This window comes from Phaseolus vulgaris, chromosome 4 (genome assembly GCF_000499845.2).
Source record: "Phaseolus vulgaris cultivar G19833 chromosome 4, P. vulgaris v2.0, whole genome shotgun sequence".
Taxonomy (NCBI): Eukaryota; Viridiplantae; Streptophyta; class Magnoliopsida; order Fabales; family Fabaceae; genus Phaseolus; species Phaseolus vulgaris.
Genome location: NC_023756.2, coordinates 24,711,918 through 24,718,253, shown reverse-complemented (window position 1 = coordinate 24,718,253; position 6,336 = coordinate 24,711,918).

Below are 6,336 nucleotides of genomic sequence, written 5' to 3'. Positions count from 1 at the left end.
GGTTGGAGACCCAGAGGAGGTCTCAACCTTTGCGTTGAGGCAATGGTAAGGCCACCGACGCCTTCACGAGGAAGAGGCCTCATAGATACGAAGGCGGAACGGTTTCCGAGAAGCACGATAGGAGCAAGACACTCGTTATATGGGATCGCCCAACGCAGCGAAAGAAAGGGATAGAGTACAAGCAAAACGGTCGAAGCACAAGAAGGCGAAAATGGAGGTAAAATCGTACAGACAAAATTTGATAACTCAAAGGTACAAAGATCGTTATCCATAGTTGTGATGAAAGTGCAAATAGTTCAAAGAATTACAAATTTATCAAGGAGGGACAGAAACAAGTCAAAGTTTAAAGGAGGTTGAGGGCGGCAGCTCAGTCATCTAGCTCCAGGGGCACGACCTTCCCATTGACGATGTGATGAGTGGAGTCGCAGTTGGAAACGTCGATCCCCGGGTTCTCACAGACGGCCTGGGCTAGAGCCTCTTTGAACCTCTCCTCGAAGGTACCCGCCATGTCATCAATAAGGGACTTCTTGTCCTTCTCTAGCTCCTCAATGGTGGCGTCCCTCGAGGCTACATGCTTCTCCAAAGCTTCCTTCTCCGCACAGAGCCGGCTGACCTCGATCTGCAGCTTGTCGTGGTCAACCTGGAGAAGGCCCAAAGCTTTGGTCTGAGTAACCATCTCGCCCTCCCTCCGTTCCAGCTCGTCGGCCTACTCACAGCACCGGTCCTTCAAGTCCCTTTGCACTTCTTCGTAAGCTTCGACCATACCCTGTAGGCCTGTTATTTGGACTTGAAGAGCGACTTCACGGGTGTAGAAGTCAGCCTGAAGCTCCATCGCCTCCGCCAGTTGCTTTTCAGCCTCCTCCTTGGCCTCTTTTGCCATCTTCAGGGTGGCTTGGTAGGCCTCGTTCTGGTGTCCCAGTGTTTTGTTCTCCTCCTCCAGGGCAGCTACCCTTGTTTCCAAGGCCTGGAGGGTCTGAGTCTGCATAACAGCGCTTCTAGCTTGGGCACGCCATTCGAGGGCCATGGCTAAGAAGGCTCCCAGGTAGAAGGGCATCCCCTCCTTCCTGTCGGAACCTTCTGGCATGGATCCCCCGCTGAACCCCCTCATCAGATGCATAATTGGAGGAGGGATGGCAATGAGATCTGGGGCGGCGGCGACGGAGGCAGGAGCAACGGAGACTTCTGCCGGTGGTGGGGGTGGAGCGGATTCGGCCCCTTCACCTGTTTCCTCTTGGACCATTGTGGGAGGGAGAGAGATAGCACTTGGAGGGTTGTCCCTGAAAGAATTCCCCCCCCTGGGGCGACGCCGCCGACGGAACAGGAACCCTCGCAGCCTTCCTCCTCTTGAAAGGTGCCACGCCATCGGAGTCCTCATCGTCAGATATAATCTCCAAGACCCGTTTCCCTTTGTCAAGGGGGGTTGGAGCCGGTGATGAGGCCACGACCAATGGGACGGCGGCGATGGGAGGGGGAGAGCCGGGCGTTTGAAGTGGTTGGGGGCTATGTGGAGTTGGTGAAGATGAGCCTAGTGGGGCTTCGGTAGTGGTTGGTGGTGGTAGAGGCTGGGTTAGGGAAGGATTTGCGCCAGCAGCAAGGGCGGAAGAGGCGCCAGCCTTGGCGACGTGAGCAGCCTTCATCGCCTTCGCCAGGACCATCCTCTTGGAGGCATCCATCACCGATCCTACATTCAGACAAACCCAATAGCAGAAATTAAGGACAAAGCAGTTATACAAGTCCACAAAGCATGCGGATGAACGAAACATAAGGCCCTTAGCACCAAGGAAAGCAGGTGGAGGAGGCCAATAGTGCAAGCATGATGCAGTAAAATACAGATAACAGAAAGCAACACCAGAGGAGTCTCCCTACCAAAATAGGTGGTCAGGGAGTGGGCGTTGTATTCGCTCGTGATGAGTTTCAGCGTGTCGAAGACAATCCCCAGGCCAGCCAGGGCCTTGCATACTTCCCTATCAGCAGGGGATAGCTCATCCAAGGCCTTGGCCCTGAGCAGCTTGGGGTGTTCCGTCCAGTACAGGGGGAAGCCATCCAAGGCTGTGGGGTCGTGCTTGGCGCAGCACACCCTAAAGAATTTTCCTTTCCAGTTTTTGTAGGAGTTCTGGAAGAGGGAAAGAATGATCCTACCCGTGATCCCGGAAAAGCTTACCCAAAAGCTTTTCCCCTGTTTCTTCACCTCGAAGAAATGCAAGAAGACATCCACAGAGGGAAGGATGCCCAGAAACCCGCAAAGAATTTGGAAACCCCTTACGAATGCCAGCTGTTGGGGTGGAGCTGGGCGGGGGCGGTGTTAATCTCGGTGAGAAGTTCCCTCTCAAAGGGCGTGAATGGGAGGCGCACCCCGACGCGCTTAAATACTGTTTGGTACATAAAGAAGAAAGGATCCCCCTTTCTGGGTCTGTCATCTACGCAGACAGGTTCCCCAGGCCTGCCGGGACGAACAGAGATGTGCGCGTCATGGGTGCGGCAGAAAGCATTAAAGTTGTACGAGTGAGGATCCCCGCGATGATTCTCTAGATCCTGAACGGTTGTCAGGGTGGTGCATTCGCTCAAGAGCTCATCGGGGGCCCATGAATAGAAGGCTTTATAGTTGAACTTGGGAGTCTTAGGGGGAGAACCAGACTTTGATTTCGGGCGCGTCATGATGCAAATAAATAGCTGGAGAAAGAAGAAAGGAAAAGGGTTTTAACAAGCGATGCCAAGGCAGAAAAGGGAAGAAAAACCCTAGAAAAATGCCACCCACGCGAGGAATCCCAGAAAGGAGGAGAAGAGAACGGAGAAGAACAGAGGAGCGGAAGAACACAGTAATGCATAAACGTAAACAGTCCCAGGCAGTTCAATACACAGTGATGCAATGCGACGAAGAAGGAGAGTCGTGGAGATGCAAAAAGCATACCTTTGATGTCGAAGTGAGGGGGAAGGAAAGCACGAAGGAGAGAACAAAAGTTGCAGAGGAAAGGCTTGAAGGCAATGAACAGTGCGGAGATGCAGAGAGAATGGATGAAACAGTGGTGTGAGCGCGGGGTTTTGGGTAACTTGAACGTTACATTTGCAAGCCAAGAGGCACTAATTGGGAGCCGTGGGATCCTGCCGCGTGTCAAGGGATTAGGCGCTCAAGGGGAGCACAAGGGACTTTGGAGGCTGGCCGTGTGAAGAACCACGTGGCGCGCGATTAAGTGTGGCCCCAAAAGGTGTTACCTTCCCCGCGTCAGAGGATGTCCAATCAGCCATTAAGGGCACCCCCATGGTTCAGAGAGTGTCACGTCAAGTCAGCAAAGAATGACACGTCACCAGGGTGACACGTGGACGGCGTGGGCAAGACCTTAGTCTTTGCGTTGAAGACAAGTCTTCAGCTTAAGACTGGGGGGCTTGTGTACCGTCCCGTATCCGGGCGTTGACAAAGTCAAGGTCAAAGTCAACGTCGGGGGTCAAAGTCAACGTAAGGCGTCGCCTAGGTGAAGAGACGCCAAGTGCCAGCGTCGCCAAGAGGAAGCGTCGCCAAGGTAAGGCGTCGCCTAGGTGAAGGCGTCGCCCAGTTAAGGCGTCGCCCAAATAGGGCGTCGCCAAGGTCAAATGTCACAGAGGCGAGGCGATCACAGTGTGGCTCCCCGATACCCATGGGTAGGAAAGACCATGGAGGGAGCGACGCCGTGGGAGGGCCTCAAATCCCGATAAACCGGGGAAGTAATAAAGAGAAGAGAAAGGTGGCTTCAAGGCCATAGTGATAGCACCAGTGTAGGGCAGCCTAACTCGTGAAGTACCCCTAACGCCCCAGAGACGCCTTTGGGACAGATACGACTCAAGAGGAGGGTCACGCCCAGGGCAGCCAGGCGCAGGGTACGAGAGGAAGGCAGATAAGCTCTCAAAGTGAGTGACTAGATGATTGGGAGCATGAGTTGGCACCCAAAAAGTCACCCCTTGCGCAGTAGCACTCCCAAGCAGGAGGACTCACACGAAGAAACGCCCCCAGATGGGGTCATGGCGCTGTGAGGCCCTCCACGTGTACAACAGCCAGGTCAGAATAGAAACGCCATATTGCCAGGTACCAGGAAATTAAAGTCATTTAATACAGTTTCCGTTTCGAGCGTTTAAGGTACTATAAAGGCTCCCAAGCGTTTTTAACGTCTTAAATGCGCTACGTTTTATAATTAAAGGCGCTTTAAGGCGCTTTAAATGCTAGGGTAGTTTAAATAGCGCCTTGAATGTTGGGAACGGGGTTCAAACTTTTTGGCAAATTTTTCCAGAAACTCTCTAGTTGCTTACTCGAATCTTGAGGTTACGCACAAGGGACTAGGGAAAGATCTTTTCCAGAGGGAGAAAACACACACAACACACCGTTTCATTTTGACCACCTTCAGAGTGCCATACGCGGTGCTCCGATACGGAGGTGCATAGTTTTTGGTGTTTCTTGCTGGCTGACTTGAGCGTCGGAGTGCAAACGGCCGCTAGGGCGCCCTTTTGTCCTTCTTTGCAGGAATCCACAGGTAACCAGTGGGAAGGGGTCCCTAGCTGACGGATGAGGTTGCGCATGAAGACATCCCAGGTCAACCGGACGGAACACATCCCAAAAACTGTTTCAACAACTAAAAAGAGAAATTTAAACACAGCAGAAACACAACATATATCTCCCCCTATTTGCCTTCACAAATAGACAAAGAGAAGAGATAAAAACAAGATATTGTTTTGATTACATCAGAATTAAAGCAGTAACAGCAGAAAGAAAGAAATTTAAAAACCAGACATAACCAACAAAAACAATCGATTGTTCCGATAACCAATCGGTTGTTTTGCCTTTATTCTTCTTCATCAACAAACTGAAGATCAAAGATTTGATTCTGGACAGCTTCAATCTGTTCATCCAGAGTCATAAACCTTGCATCCATGTTGTCAAACCTGGTGTCAATTTTTTGGAAATTACTAACACAGAGATCATGGAGGCTCCTTTGATTTTCAGCAAAGCTATCAAACCTATTCATCATTAGTCTTTCAAAAGAAGACATGGTTTGCATCCTTTCTCCTTGATTTCCAGCACCAGCACTTGGTCCAGCATCTTGATAATCTTCAGGTGGATCTTCATGTTGAACATCCATATCAGCAGGTTCATCTTGTTCAAGATTAGCAGCACCACTTGATGAGGCACCATGATCACCATCCTTGCTTATCCATTTTCCACCTACTTTTGTAAAACCCATTTTGGTGAGTGATCCATTGTTCAAATCTTGAGTTGACTTGACTAACTCAGATGTTTCATCTTCAAGGTTAACTTCAAAATAGAGTAGAAATTTAGATACCAAAACAGCATATGGATAATGATAATCACCTAACCTCATGGCTTTTTGCATGTGCTCTTTGATGATGTGGATCCAATTGATTTTGATTTTGTTGGTTATGCAGAAGATATATACCAGATCTTCTTCAGTTAGAACAGAATGATTACTCCCCCTTGGAGTTAGAATCCAAGTTACAATGAGAGCAAGCAATCTCTCATCAAGCTTCAAACCTCCAATCGAGCATGTTGTTACTTGAGCATGTTGATTCTTCAAGCAAATCTTGTAGAATTGGATTTTGTTAAAATCCTCCACCACTCCAAGGTTTCCCTTGTTGATTCTAAGACCAGAGAACTTGAGACCAGCAACAGTAGTCCATACTTCATGAGTTATCTCCATTTCTACACCCTTCACATGAGAAACTAGATTGTTTCCCTCAAACTTTAGGTTTGTGTAGAACACCCTCACCAAATCTGGATATATGTTTCCCTTCATCTCCAGGAACATTCTAAGAGATTGATCCTTGAGTAGCCTTCTCATATTATCAAGTTTTTGACTTTTCAGCCAATCAAAGCATACAACCTTGGGGTTGTTTATCTTCTTGATACTTGTTTCATACCTATACTTCTCAATAAGATCATTGTCTCCAGAAAACCAGCCTTCTAGCCTTCCTCCAGACCTTACAGCCCTGGTTTTGACTCTTTTGAGGTGGGAGGAGTTGATTCCATGGTGGCAAAAAAGAAAACAGAGAAGAACTCACTTCACATATTTTTGCAAGAGATGTTGCAATTGGTTGTTCTTCTGGAAGAGATCAGTTGCACCAGTTTTCATAGCATAAAAAAGAATCAATTAGCATTTAATTTTATTCAGTGGGTACCTGATTTCAGAGAGAGAGGACTTGACTCTGCTTTGCACAGAAAACGTCAGAAAAAGCTGAGAATCACATGGTCTTCACATGTGATCTTTGACTAGTCATTAAGGCTCTTGAATTTCCAAGATTTTGGAATATTTTCCTTTATGACTGTTGTAACTTCTCTCTGAACATAATCAGTTTTCA